At 39.5% G+C, this 15650-nt stretch overlaps 1 pseudogene; it reads left to right on the forward strand.

Annotated features, from left to right (window-relative positions):
• The first annotated feature begins 13644 nt into the window (after positions 1-13644).
• LOC125390295 (glyceraldehyde-3-phosphate dehydrogenase pseudogene) lies at positions 13645-15486 on the forward strand (annotated as a pseudogene).
• Positions 15487-15650: the final 164 nt, after the last annotated feature.

Below are 15650 nucleotides of genomic sequence, written 5' to 3' on the forward strand. Positions count from 1 at the left end.
AACAATAAAAATCAAAGGAAAAAGTCATCAGCTTAAGTGTATGAGAACACGGTAGAGTTTGAGTGAGGGTGGCTGAGACAGACTGCAGTGGGGAAATACAGGACGGAAATTGATAGAATTCTATTTTAATTAAAAATGGTTCCTGACTGCTGAGGAGTTCTACCCAGAGAGGAGAGTGGGTGCTCGCCTGGGGGCCGGCCTTTCCGGGAAGAGAGCACAGCCCCTCCTCCCTCAGATTCTGTGGCAGGGTCTTCAGTGTTCCACAGGACCCCTCCCTGCCCCCACTGCTGCCGCCCTTTTGTCTCCTGGGTCCTGGGAAGACCAGATAGCCCTGTTGCAGTGCTGAGGAGTTCTACCCAGAGAGTGCTGAGGAGCTCTATCCAGAGAGTGCTGAGGAGTCCTACCCAGAGAGTATTGAGGAGTTCTATCCAGAAAGTGCTGAGGAGTTTCATCCAGACCAGACAGGATGAGATGGGCAGGTGCCAATGCAAGAATTCCTCCAACAACCTGAAAGGCAATATGACATCTCCAGAATCCAGGGAGCACGATACTAGAAGAATTGAACACCCTACTCCAGAAGAAATAGAAGAAATCGACTCTAAGCGGATCTTTATGAAAATAATAGAGGAACTTAAACAGGAGGTGAAAATCTGCCATAAAGAAATGGAAGATAACTATAACAAAAAGATTGAGGAAATGAGTAAAGAAATGGAAGAGAAATAAACCAAAAAGTTTGAAGAAATGAGTAAATCCGTAAATGAAATTCTGGGAAACCAAGAAAAAACAATCAAACAGGTAATGGAAACAGTTCAAGATTTGAAAACGGAAATGGAGTCAATGAAGAAATCACAAATCCAGGGCCAGCTGGCTATGGAAAATCTAGGTAAACAAACAGAGACTTCAGAAACAAGCATAACCAACAGAATAAAAGAGATAGAAGAAAGAATCTCAGACTCTGAGGACACAATAGAGAAATTAAACGCTCTGACCAAAGAAAACAGCAAATCCAACAAATTCTCATCACAAAACATTCAGGAACTGTGGGACACAATAAAAAAACCAAATCTAAGAATAATAGGAATTGAAGAAGGAGAATTGCAGATCAAGGGTCCAGAAAATATATTCAACAAAATTATAGAAGAAAACTTTCCCAACCTAAAGAATGATATCCCTATGAAGGTTCAAGAAGCATACAGAACACCGAATAGACAGGGTCAAAAAAGAACATCACCTCGCCATATAATAATCAAAACACAAAACAGTCAGATTAAAGAAAGAATATTAAGAGCTGCAAAGGATAAAGATCAAGTAACTTATAAAGGTAAACCTATCAGACTTACACCAGACTTCTCTATGGAAACCATGAAAGCCAGAAGGTCCTGGATAGAGGTACTGCAGAAATTAAGAGACCATGGATGCAAGCCCAGACTACTATACCCAGACAAGCTATCGTTCACTATCAACGGAGAAAACAAAATATTCCAGGATAAAAACAAATTTAAACAATACGTAGCTACAAATGCAGCCTTACAGAAAGTATTAGAAGGCAAATCACAACCCAAGGAATCCAACATTCCCAACACTGCCTACAATAACTCAGACATCTAGCAACTCTTCACAAGCACAACTCAAAGAAGGAAAACACATACACTCTACTACCCAAAAAAATGACCGGAGTCAACAACCACTGGTCATTAATATGACTTAATAGCAATGGACTCAATTCACCTATAAAAAGGCACAGACTAAGAGATTAGATATGAAAACAGGATCCAACATTCTGCTATTTACAAGAAACATACTTCAACCACAAAGACAAACATCTACTCAGAGTAAAGGGCTGAGAAAAGGTTTTCCAAGCAAATGGACCTAAGAAACAAGCAGGTGTGGACATTCTAATATCTAACAAAGTTTACTTCAAACTAAAATCTATCAGAAGAGATAGAGATGGACATTTCATACTCATAACAGGAACAATTAATCAGGAGGAAGTCTCAATCCTGAATATCTATGCCCCTAATATAAAGGCACCCACATATGTAAAAGAAACACTTCTAGAAATCAAGGCAGTCATCAAACCACACACACTGATAGTAGGAGACTTCAACACACCTCTCTCACCAAAGGACAGATCAATCAGACAGAAACCCAACAGAGAAATAAGAGAATTATTGGAGGTATTGAATCAAATGGACTTAACAGATATCTACAGAACATTCCACCCAAATAGGAAAGAATATACCTTCTTCTCTGCAGCCCATGGAACCTTCTCAAAAATTGACCACATACTTGGTAACAAAGCAAACTTCCACAGATACAAAAAAATATTAGTAACCACCTATGTCTTGTCAGATCACCATGGATTAAAGTTAGTATTCAACAACAATGCTACCCCCAGGAAGCCATCAAACTCATGAAAGTTGAACTGTCAACTATTAAATCACCCCTGGGTCAAGGAAGAAATAAAGAAAGAAATTAAAGTCTTCCTTGAATTTAATGAAAATAAAGACAAAACATACTCAAACCTATGGGACACTATGAAAGCAGTGCTAAGAGGAAAATTCATAGCACTAAGTGCCCAATTAAAGAAAATGGAGAAAGCACACATTGGAGACTTAACAGCACACTTGAAAGCTCTACAAAAAAAAGAAGCTGATTCACCCAGGAGGAGTAAAAGACTGGAAATAATCAAACTGAGGGCTGAAATCAATAAAATAAAAACACAGAAAACAATCCAAAGAATCAATGAAACAAAAAGCTGGTTCTTGGAGAAAATCAACAAGATCAACAAACCCCTATCCAAACTAATCAAATGGCAGAGAGAGAACATGCAAATTAATAAGATCAGAAATGAAAAGGGGACATAACAACAGACACAGAGGAAATTCAGAGAATCATTAGATCTTACTATGAAAGTTTATATGCCACAAACCTGGAAAATGTAAAAGAAATTGACATTTTTTTAAGATAAGTACCATATACCAGCGTTGAACCAAGAACAGGTGAACAATCTAAATAGACGTGTTACTCGTGAAGAATTAGAAGCTGTTATCAAAAATCTGCCTACCAAAAAAAGCCCAGGACCAGATGGGTTCAATGCAGAATTCTACCAGAACTTCCAGGAAGAGCTAATACCCATACTCCTTAATGTATTCCACAATATAGACAGAAGAGTCATTGCCAAACTCCTTTTATGAAGCTACAGTTACCCTGATACCAAAACCACACAAAGACACAACCAAGAAAAAGAATTACAGGCCAATCTCACTCATGAACATCGACGCGATAATTCTCAATAAAATACTGGCAAACCGAATCCAAGAACACATTAGAAAAATTATCCATTATGATCAAGTAGGCTTCATCCCAGAGATGCAGGGCTGGTTCAACATACGCAAATCTATCAATGTAATCCATCATATAAATAAACTGAAAGAAAAAAAAAACATATGATCATATCATTGGATGCTGAAAAAGCATTTGACAAGATTCAATTTTATGATACCCATTTATGATAAAGGTGTTGGAGAGACTGGGGATACAAGGATCATACCTAAATATAATAAATGCAATATACAGCAAGCCGACAGCTAACATCAAATTGAATGGAGAGAAACTCAAAGTCGTTCCACTAATATCAGGAACATGACAAGGTTGTCCACTCTCTCCATACCTCTTCAATATAGTGCTTGAAGTTCTAGCAATAGCAATAAGACAACATAAGGAGATCAAGGGGATTCGAATTGGAAAGGATGAAGTTAAACTTTCGTTATTTGCTGATGATATGATAGTGTACATAAGCGACCCTAAAAACTCAACCAAAGAACTCCTACAGCTGATAAACACCTTTAGTAATGTGGCAGGATGCAAGATCAACTCCAAAAAAATCAATTGCCCTCCTATATACAAAGGATAAAGAAGCAGAGAGGGAAATCAGAGAAACATCACCTTTCACGATAGCCACAAATAGCATAAAATATCTTGGAGTTACTCTAACCAAGGAAGTGAAAGACCTATTTGACAAGAACTTTAAGTCTTTGAAGAAAGAAATTGAGGAGGATACCAGAAAATGGAAAGACCTCCCCTGCTCTTGGATTGGGAGAATCAACATAGTAAAATGGCAATTCTACCAAAAGCAATCTATAGATTCAATGCAATCCCCATCAAAATCCCATCAAACTTCTTCACAGACCTGGAGAGAACAATAATCAAGTTTATATGGCAAAACAAAAAACCCAGGATAGCCAAAACAATCTTATACAATAAAGGAACTTCTGGAGGCATTACCATTCCTGACTTCAAACTCTCTTACAGAGCTACATTATTGAAAACAGCTTGGTATTGGCATAAGAACAGAGAAGTCGAGCTATGGAATCGAATAGAAGACCCAGATATTAACCCACAAACCTATGAACACCTAATATTCGACAAGGGAGCTAAAGGTATACAATGGAAGAAGGAAAGCATCTTTAACAAATGGTGCTGGCATAACTGGATGTCAACCTGTAGAAGAATGAAAGTGGATCCATATCTATCACCATGCACAAAAATCAAGTCCAAATGGATTAAAGACATCAACATTAATCTGTCCACTTTGAACCTGATAGAAGAGAAAGTGGGAAGTAGTCTACAAGATATAGGCACAGGAGGCCACTTCCTAAGTAGAACCCCAGTAGCACAGACAATAAGAAACAATGAATAAATGGGACCTGCTGAAACTGAGAAGCTTCTGTAAAGCAAAGGACACTGTCAGTAAGACAAAAAGGCTACCTTCGGACTGGTAGAAGATCTTCACCAACCCCTCATCAGACAAAGGTCTGATCTCCAAAATACACAAAGAACTCAAGAAACTAGACATTAAACCTCTAATTAACCCAATTAAAAAGTGGGGTACTGAACTGAACAGAGAATTCACAACAGATGAACTTCGAATGACCAGAAGACACTTAAGGACATGCTCAACCACCTTAGTGATCAGGGAAATGCAAATAAAAACCACTTTGAGATACCATCTTACACCTGTCAGAATAGCTAAACTCAAAATATCAATGATAGCCTATGCTGGAGAGAATGTGGAGTGAGGGGAACACTCATCCATTGTTGGTGGGAATGCAATCTTGTACAGCCACTGTGGAAATCAGTGTGGCGGTTTCTCAGGAAACTGGGAGTCAACCTCCCTCAGGACCCAGCAATTTCACTCTTGGGAATATACCCAAGAGATGCCCTATCATGCTACAAAACTATTTGTTCAACTATGTTCATAACTGCATTATTTGTAATAGCCAGAACCTGGAAGCAACCTAGGTGCCCCTCAATAGAAGAATGGTTAAAAAAAGATGTGGATCATATACACATTAGAGTTCTACTCAGCGGTAAAAAAATAATGACATCTTGAATTTTGCATGCAAATGGATGGAAATAGAAAACGCTTTACTGAGTGAGGTAACCCAGACCCAAAAAGAGGAATATGGTATGTACTCACTCATAAGTGGATTCTAGCCATAGTTAAAGGTATGTGAGTCTATAATTTGTGATCCTAGAGAAGCTAAATAAGAAGGTGAACCTGAAGAAAATCATATAGTTATCCTCCTGGACATTAGAACTAGGCAAGATTGCCAGGCAAACTCGGGTGCATGGGGGGTAGTGGGGTGAAAGTAGGGAAAGATGGTTAGGGAGAGGGGAGAGGGGAGGATTGGGGATGGCTTGGGGAAATGGGAGGGGGGAGGGAGGAAGGATGGTTCTGGGAGCAAGGAAGTTTATATTTCAACTAAGGGAGCCATTTTAGGGTTTGCAAGAAACTTGATTCTGGAGGGGTTCCCAGGCCCAAGGAAAAGTCCCCAGATTGTACTCTGGGCAGTAGAGGAGAGGGTGCCTGAACTGGCCTTGGCCCATAACCATACTGACGAATATTTTGCATGTCACCACAGAACCTTCATCTGGCGATGGATGGAGATAGAGACAGAGACCCACATTGGAGCACTGGAAGTCAGGACCGCGAAGGGGGCGTTCACCCACTGATACAAGGGAACTGATCGAATGAGAGCTCACCAAGGCCAGCTGGACTGGGACTGAATGAGCATTTGATCAAACCGGATTCTCTGAATGTGGCTGACATGGGGGCTGACTGAGCCCCCAAGGTCCAAATGATGACTGAGAAGCCATTGACAATGGCACTGGGTCTTGTTTCGTCTGCATGGACTGGCTTTTTGGGATCCTGGCCTGTTTGGATGCTCACCTTCCTGGACTCGGAGGGAGGGTGGAGGAACATGGATTCCCCACAGGACAGGAAACCCTGACTGCTCTTGGTAATGGTGAGGGAGGAGGAAAGGGGGGAGCGGGAGGGTATTGGGAGGAGGGGAGGAAGTGGAAAGAGTGTTTTTGGATACTTGAATAAACAAACAAAAAAATGGTTTCTTATTCATTTATTGTTTATTACTGATTCTTTGTGGATCTTACATCATGCATCCTGACCCCATCCATCTCCTCATTCCTTCATGTTCATCCTGTGCACTTGCAATCTTCCTCACAAATTAGAATAAATTTGAAAGGAAAAAGAAACCAAAAAGTGTAGGTGGGTGTGGAAGCTACAGTGTGACACAGAGAGTCACACAGTACACTCTATAGTCTGTACATCTTTACTTGTAAGTGTTCGTTGCAGTGAGTCATTGGACCCATTCAAGGCTGCAGTGGATGAGCTGGCTGGGTCAGTGCTGGAGAGCTTGCTCTGCTGGTGACAAGGTGAGAAAGCTAAGATGCTGACTAACCGAGCTACTGCCCAGGCCTGGAACGAGGGCTGAGTTAGCCTACCCCAACACCAGCCTCATTTACTAACTGCTGGAGCACATGAAAAAGCTAGGCATGCAGGTTCAAAGCTGCAGGATCTCGATAAGGATAACAAGACAACAATGGAATATGCTAGAGGATTCCAGTGAGGACTCAGGATTGAGGGTGTAGCAGAAGCTAGAGACCGTGAATCAAAGGCATTTTTAAAAAGAGGAAAAATGCAAATAATCAAAATAGTTTTGATGTATTTAGGAGACTCTTGGAAATTAAGGTATAGACACACAATGGAGTAATCCACAAACACTAAAAGGAGTAAAGTAAGTCCATATAAAAACATAGAAATGTGAAAGTACAACATTAACTTATAGAAGCAAATTACTAATCCATTGTGTTTATAAAGGTGGGAGAGAAACAAAATAAAAAAAACCCACATATTACACTGTTCTATTTCATGAAGTTTCCAGAAACAGTCTAACAAGAAACACATATACACGGCCTTTTGATATTGAAACAGGGGTAGAGATTGACGATCGGTGGATATGAGGCATCTCTCCGAGGTGAGGGTAAGGTCTTAGGTGCATTGGCAGTGGCAGTGGAACAGCTGATTTGCTGTGCAAAATGAATGCATCAGTAAAGCAAGTATTGATAAAGCAGCCTTCAGATCACTATAATAATTTCATGTGTATGTGTAAGTATATTCAATTTCCCACAAAATCTGTCTTGGACTATCTCAATATTGCTTAAATTTTTACTAAGGGATATTAATTTTATAGACAGAACAACTTATAAAGGCAGAGTGGCCATGAAGATACATATGCATGATCCCAGGACCCAGAAAGCTGAGCAGGAGGTTCCGAAGTTTAGTTTGGACTGTATAGTGAAGTCTAGACCAGCATGAGCTACACAGCAAGATTCCATATCAAAAATAAACAAGCAAAGCCACTAAATCTAGGAATCATCTTTCAAAATCTTGAATTAGACAGGAATTATCTAGTTACCAATGTCCCCAAAGCACAACCTGATTTCAAACACTCATCCAGAGATGAAAGTTTGATACATGTTGCCAATGCAGGCCATTTCTACTCTCAACATCACAGAATGCAATATGACAAAAATAGTCAAAACGATGAGTACTTAAATAAATCCATCTACTTAATCCATGTAGCTACTCAATGATGCAATCCAATCACTGTGCACTTGATAGAGATTATAGAGTTGCGAACTGAAATCAGAGATTGAATGCAAGCAGGTCACACTCCAGGACCTGGGAGCTGAAACCAGTAACAAATACCCACACCCAGGGCGTGACCAGATTATCCATTATTATATAATACAAACCAGTTCTTTTCTGGTTATCGACTCTTACTTCAATAAAACACAATTTGTATTCTAATTTTATATATATATATATGATTTATTTCTAATAATTACACACATAACATTTTAAGATTAAATGTAATGCCAGCAAATGTGGTAGTTCATATATATAAAATCTGTTTTCATGTATCAATTTAAGTCAACACAGCATGTCTCCTCTTCTGGGATTTTGTTTACATGGTGCTAATTTGCTCATTTCTGTGATACGTCACAGAGAAGATATTTAGGCAATGTTGGTCAAATCATAATCAATGCTCTCTTTTAAATACTTTAAAAATTAAGTTCATTTATTTATTTGGAAGATGCACAAATGCAATGCATGTGATCATTGTACAACTTGGAAGGGGTTGTTTCCTTCCTTCCACCACACAGGTCTCAGGGATCAAACTCATCATCAGCTTTGGAAAAAAGTTCCTTTACCTGCTGAGCCATCTCACCAGCCCCATGCTGCTTTCCATGTTTCTCCCCACAGTTCAAACTGGCCAATAACCATTTTTTAAAACAGTAGCCAAAAATGAAAAATAAAAGAGCCAAAGACCTTTTCTCTCATGTTTGATAGCATCAGGAAGTCAGGTTCAGGAGGGATTGTGCACAATTAATTGGAACTCATCATAATTCAGTGAATTCTATACTCCCACTGTCAAGTAATTTCAACACGTTTCTTTCTAATTGTCTTTGAGAATAAAGGAGAAGCAAATCTTCAGATGCAATGGTTTTGTGTAGCATCTTGTCTGTCGTGTTTTGGAAATGCTAGAGGAACTTTGGCCAGTTTGACATAGAACGGGGTTTTAACTTTGCTTCCAAACATTCCTTTTCAACTTCTGCTGAAGGTGTTCTAGTTTCCTGTGAGCACACTAAAAGCAAAAAAATATGCGAATAAAATGTAAAAAAAAAAATTCAGGTCAGCTCTCAAAGCTGCTGAGCATAGGTCAAATAGGCATGGAATGGCTCCCTTACACCAGCATAGACACAGGTAATACAGCATGCTAGTGCTGAAAGTGAGATGGAAAAACCCACTCAGAGTTCACCTCATTAAATAATGAAAACAAATCTGGCCACTAACACTTGACTAGTTTCTTACAACGATGCTGATTCTGCTATGTTTGTTCAGTTAAGGGTTACAAGGATTCATTTAACAAGATAAGGCAGTGACTTAGGCTCCATACGTCTTAAAATTTAAAAACACACTCTTCCTTTATTAAATAACTCATACAGTCTCAAATAGTCTCCATTATCAGTGTATATGGGCAGAAGACTTCAATTCTTATTCTGTATTATTATGTATGTTACCCATTTTCATCAAGCTGAGATAAACCTTACTTCCTTCAAACAGCTGGGTTCACAACTCAATTTAAAAACCTTCATTTTAAAATAGCTTCACTCATTAATTTTGAAATTAAGCTCTACTTGTTCTTGACATGTCAATGCTAAAGTCCTCAAATATACATGAAAAAGTTATTAGCTTATTCTTCTACAGTGTTTAAAAATTAATAATAGTGAAAATCCAATTTTCAATTGGCCACATTGTAGAATCAGGCAGTAAATTGAATCAAGTTTCAGGTTCAGGTAGTGTTAGTCATTTTAGCCCCTTTTGAAGTTGGACTCAATATTCGTAGCCCATTGATGGCATGCCATTAAAGTCTACTTCGTGAAGAACTGCTGGTCACCAACAGCCTTGGTGATAGTTCCATGCTAAGCCACTGAAATGAAGGGGGTCTCTTTAGGGTAAAGCTTTTCTTGAGAAATTTGACTTTCTAGAAACATCAGCTTCAATCTCTGGCATACTAGTAGAAGCATTTCTGTTTGTTTCCCACCTAGTTTTATTTGATGTTTTTGTTGTTGTGCTGTTTAGTTCTTTTATATTTTGAAATTATAATAATTACATCATTTCTTCCCTCCCTCTTAACCATCCCATAGTCCATTTCTTCTCTCTCAAAGTCACAGCCTCTTTTCATCAATTGCTGATATTTACATATATGCACATATATACATACTCTCAAATACATAAATATACTTTTATACTGTGCTTTTGATTTTAGTTTGTATATGAATCATGCTTTATGCCACCTCTGCCAGAAGACTGGGGACAATCCAGTGTTACTTTTAACAAGAACGATTTGTCCATACACCTTCTGATTTTCACTTGATGTGCAAGGGAACTGAGTTTTCACAGAGTTCCTACAGGAACACTAATGCTTATATCCCAGGACATGGAGGCTGGAGAGAAAGCTCGGTGTTTAAGAGCTAGCACTTGCTGCTCAGTCTTGAGGACCTGCATCTGTATATCTCAGTGCCTTTGTACGAAAGCTTGCAAACACCTCTGACTTCAGCTTCAGGGAATCTGATACCCTGCTTTGAACTCCAGGACACACGTATACAGATATACACAGAGACATTTGGACACATAGACTTTAATAAAAATAAACCAAAAAAAGAAAAAAAATTTACAGGATATTGTAAAGATGGTTCAGCAGGTGTAGCACATGCTGATCTTCCTGAAGACTTGCGTTTGGTTTCCAGCATTCACATTTAGGAATTCACAACTACCCCAACTCCTGTCACAAGTGACGCAACACCTTCTTCTAGCCTTTGCAGGTAAAGACACACACATACACACACAGACACACACGCATGCACAGAAGCACACACATACAAGAAATTCCTTTTTTAAAGGTAGGATCTGAAGCCTTCAGGTTTTTATCTAACATGAAAAATATCTAATTTCCTTCTGTCTCATTATTTTTCGGTGTGGTTCCTAATATATAGTATGTACTAAGAGATTATACAGACTGAAGGGAGAGAGGAAGGCAGGAAAGAAGGAAAGAGGAAGGGGAAGGAAGGAAGAAGGTGAAGAAGGGAGGGGGAGGGAAAAACAGACTTAAAAATTATTTGACTGCAAGTGTCATTCATATATAAGAACTCCAGGCTGTCATCATTGTTTTTATTTGTGCCCAGAGAGCGCCTGACCTTACAGGGTGACTGTTCTCATCAAGAGAGTGTCCTCCTCAGATCCATGTCCCTTCCATTCTCAGTAGAACAAAGTCACTGCTCAGATCTGAGCTCCCTGAAAGGAAGCTAGTCTCTGCTTCTGTTCCGATTTGTTCTATTTTGCTTCGGTTTGCTTTGTTTTTCCTGTGGTTTTAGGCAAAAAGAACAATTGTAGCTAAGCCAGTGAAGTTTGTAGGGAAACAAAAGGCTCCGTTCAGATTGTTTGAAAAATCATACCTGTTTCCTTTCAATTGTCACATTCACGCAAATTTAAAAATTCTTCCAGAAACTAGATGAACCGTTTCAGTGGGTCATCTAGATAAACATCACACAGGAAAAATAAATACCTAGAGTGAATGCCACTGTGTTCTTTGTCTTCGTGCAGATTTGCATCGCTGTTTTTCTCCACTTGGGAAGCTCTTTCTGGAGTTTGGAAGAGATTTTAAGAGTTTATTTAAAAACCAAAGCTTATCTGTGAAAAATGTTTGTTCTAATAATGATCACTGAGTTTTATTTAAAAATAAGAAAAAATAAACTTGTTTGTGTGTACAAAGAGGCACACTCAAGGGATATGTACTGAGACAGACAGGCATGCGGGGTGGGGGGACAGACAGATAGAGACAGAGAGAGAAACATGCATAATAAATATAACCCACCTTGTCCGGATATATCAGGCCATAGCAGATATGTGTTTTAATAGAGTTAATTCTACTTGTCCAATTTTGGAAGTAACAATGAAGTTTACATAGAATCGTAGGTATAGAGAAGAATAACCAGTTATGAGTTTTGGTATCTGAAGACATAAGAATAATAGACCCCAGATTTATTAAACCTGGGTCTTGGGAATTCTGGAGAAAGACATGGGCATTTTAGCTACTGTGAATTCTCTCCAAGTGAGAAGATTAGAGGCAGTTTTGCATGCCTCTTGGTGGCAAAAGTCAGACGCAGAAACTCAGTATAAATATAAATATAAGATACTCAGTATCCAAACCCTTGGAGAAAAAAAATCAAGTTTGTCTTGGGAAATGAAATCTTGGGATGTCTATCAGACATCCAAGTCAAGATACTAATTGGTTAGAATTTATGGATAATTGCAGGTGATATCTAAAACCTTAAGATTCCATGAATTCAACTAGCAGCTAGGTTTTCCTAACCAAATGACCCACAGGCTGAGCCTTTGTCTACTTTAGCATTAGATGTCCAGAGCATAAGGATTAAGAAAGTAATTAAGAGGTGTCTTAATTAGGGTCATCCAATAAGCAGTTTTAAGAAGTCCTTTAGTTAGTGATGATCTCTGGGCATATTAGTAGGAAAGACTTCACCAGAGAAGGGAAGGGGAGGGAGGCAATAAAGAATGCACCTTCAGTATAGCTATCGCTGCAGAGCAGAAACTTATCCACTAGGACGCTATCAGACCCTGTAGAGTGCTTGTTTCAAGATTATACCTGCAAGGGGTAGCCAGAAGAGTTAAACCTGCTGATCTTTGTCTATATTATTTTAAATCCATTCCTAGAAATTCTCATATATGTATATGATGTGTCTTGATCATATCAACCCTCAACCCCTTCCTCTCTCTTCTACACTCTCTAACACAACTCGATCCCAGTTTCATGTCTTATTCTTTTTCCTTTTAATGCAACCCATAGAGTCCAGTTAGTGCTTCACATATGTGCATGGTTGGGGACAAACCGTAGGACATGGACCACCCACCAATGAACAAAACCCACCTCCAAAAAAGGAACTCTCTCTCCTTCAACTGCTGAAAGTTCCAGATCTAGACACAGCTCTCCAATTCAAAAAAAATCTCCAAAGTATCAATTGTGTTCCAGTTATTTTTGAAATATTTTCACTATATCAAAAGTAAGTATAGTTAATATTTTTGAATTCTTGAATGCATGCAGAAGAACCAGAAGAAAGGTTTATCTATTGGAAAATAAATAGGTGAGCAAAATTTGGTATTCAGCTCACCTTCATGTTCAAAGATAACCTTTGTGAATTTACCACAGAAAGATGTCAGACACCAAGGAAATTTTGTTCTGAAATTAGCCTGTGGTTTGAGTGTCCATCAAGCATATTCTGAAGCACTCCTTTGTAGACAACTTAGGAAAAGGACTTAGTATTCCACTGCTGCCATGTGTGCCTACAGGACACTACTGCAGAATAACTCTACTGCCCAAGAAGGTACTAGCAAGTATTTGAATAGTAGACATGTACTTTGAAGATTTTTGTCAGAGAATAGAACCATATCTGATGATTGATGAGAATGAGTGTTTCCTCAGTTGTTTGCCTTTAAGAATCATTTACAAGATGAAGAGGGAAAGGAAGACTGAAATTAAATGCCACAAGGAGAGGGTTGTCACCTCAGATTTAATAAAGTCATTATTGAAAGTTAAATGTCAGGTAATTATGAGTATATAGACATGTAAGAAATCTACTGGATACTGTCAGAGATATATAAGTAGAACTCCCAAAGGAATGTAACATCCCACAGTGACCATGATGAACCCTGAGAGACCAATGTTTCATGCACAGACTGCAATCAGCAGACTGCTTGATCTAAATGGTTAGAAGTCCCTTGAGTTGGGGACAATCTTCAGTTCAGTTTTTCTCAAAGGCAGCTTATGAAAATTATTTTTCCATGCTTTACTTTATTTCCATGCTTTAACTTGAGTGTGTATTGTTGGTATATTCCTTGCGAACGGTCTCCCCCCCCCCCACTCACCTTGGGCAGAGTTTTTCTGATTATTTTCTGTTTCACATGGATAAAAATCTATTCTCAGTTTCTTAGTGTTCACAGGAATCATTCGAGAATGCGCAGCACAAAGCCTCATCCCTCAACTTCATCGTCATGTCCCTTCCCTAATGTACACCAGCAGAATGATGACATGCAGGATCATATTTCATCAGCACATGTCTTTCTCCTAATGTATTGGGCTTCGTGCCATCACTTTTAGACTGACATAAAATCCCTGGTGAGTGAAAACTCATAAATAATATTACAATTAAAAATAAAAGATTACTTATGGGGTACCAAGTATATTTAGATGTGACTTTTAAATGGCAGGTGTCTGACATTTTTCAGATCTTAGATATATCTATCATGTGGGTCAGGAAGGAAGTAGGCACATACTTTTTTTTTAACACCTCTAGCTGTTCTTGGTTCTTTCAGAAAGAAACAGGCTCAGGTGACAAACTTCCAGCCAGATTTAACAGCATTAAGGTTCGCTGCAGAAGTTTGCTTAACTTGCACTTTTTGAGATGATAAATGTTTTTCTCGGTTTTTAACCTTCTCAAGGTAGCAAAAGGGGTGGAGCTGAAAGGATCATCATCTCCACACCTTCTGCAGATGCCCCCATGTTCATGATAGGCGTGAACCATCACAAGTATGACAATTCCCTCAAGATTGTCAGCAATGCTTCCTGCACCAACAACTGCTTAGCCCCCTTGGCCAAGGTCATCCATGACAACTGTGGCATCATGGAAGGACTCATGACCACAGTCCATGCCATCACTGCCACCCAAAAGACTGTGGATGCCCCTTCTGGGAAGCTGTGGCAAGATAGCTGTGGAGCTCCCCAGAACATCATCCCTGCATCCACTGGCGCTGCCAAGGCAGTGGGCAAAGTCATCCCAGAGCTGAACGGGAAGCTCATGGTCATGGCCTTCCATGTTCCTACTCACAATGTGTCTGTCATAGATCTGACATGCCATCTGGAGAAAGCTGCCAAGTATGAATGTTGTAAGGAGGAGCTTGTTCGTCCCCACTGCCTGGTTAGCTTAGCCCCAAAATAACCACACAGAAACTGTATTAATTAAATCACTGCTTGACCCATTATCTCTAGCCTCTTATTGGCCAACTCTCACATCTTGACTTAACCCATTTCTATTAATCTGTATATCGCCACATGGCAATGGCTTACCAGGAAAGATTCTAACCAGCAACTCCCTCAAGTGGAGGATCCATGGCTTCTTCCTGACTCTGCTTTCTTTCTCCCAGAATTCAGTTCTGTCTTCTCTCCCTACCTAAGTTCTGGCCTATCAGGCCAAGGCAGTTTCTTTATTCATTAACTAATACAAGCAACACATACAAAGAAGGACCTCCTACACCATATGAAGACATCAAGAAAGTGGTGAAGCAAGCATCCGAGGGCCCACTAAAAGCCATTCTGGGATACACTGAGGACCAGAATGTCTGCTGTGACTTTAACAGTGACTCCTGCTCTTCCACCTTTGATGCTGGGACTGACATTGCTCTCCATGACAACTTTGTAAAGCTCATTTTCTGGTATGACAACAGAGTGGTTGACCTTATGGCCTACATGGCCTCCAAGGAGTAAGAAGCCCACCCTGGAGCACCCATCCCAGCAAAGACACAGCAAGAGAGAGGCCCTCAGCTGCTGAGCAATCCCTGTCCTAACTCTATGCTTGACTCTGAGCATCTCCCTCAAAGTTTCCATCCCAGACCACCAGAACAGCAGGAGAGGTTTAGAGAGCCCTACTCT

The sequence above is a fragment of the Myodes glareolus genome, chromosome 13, assembly GCF_982192425.1.
Source record: "Myodes glareolus chromosome 13, mMyoGla1.1, whole genome shotgun sequence".
NCBI lineage: Eukaryota > Metazoa > Chordata > Mammalia > Rodentia > Cricetidae > Myodes > Myodes glareolus.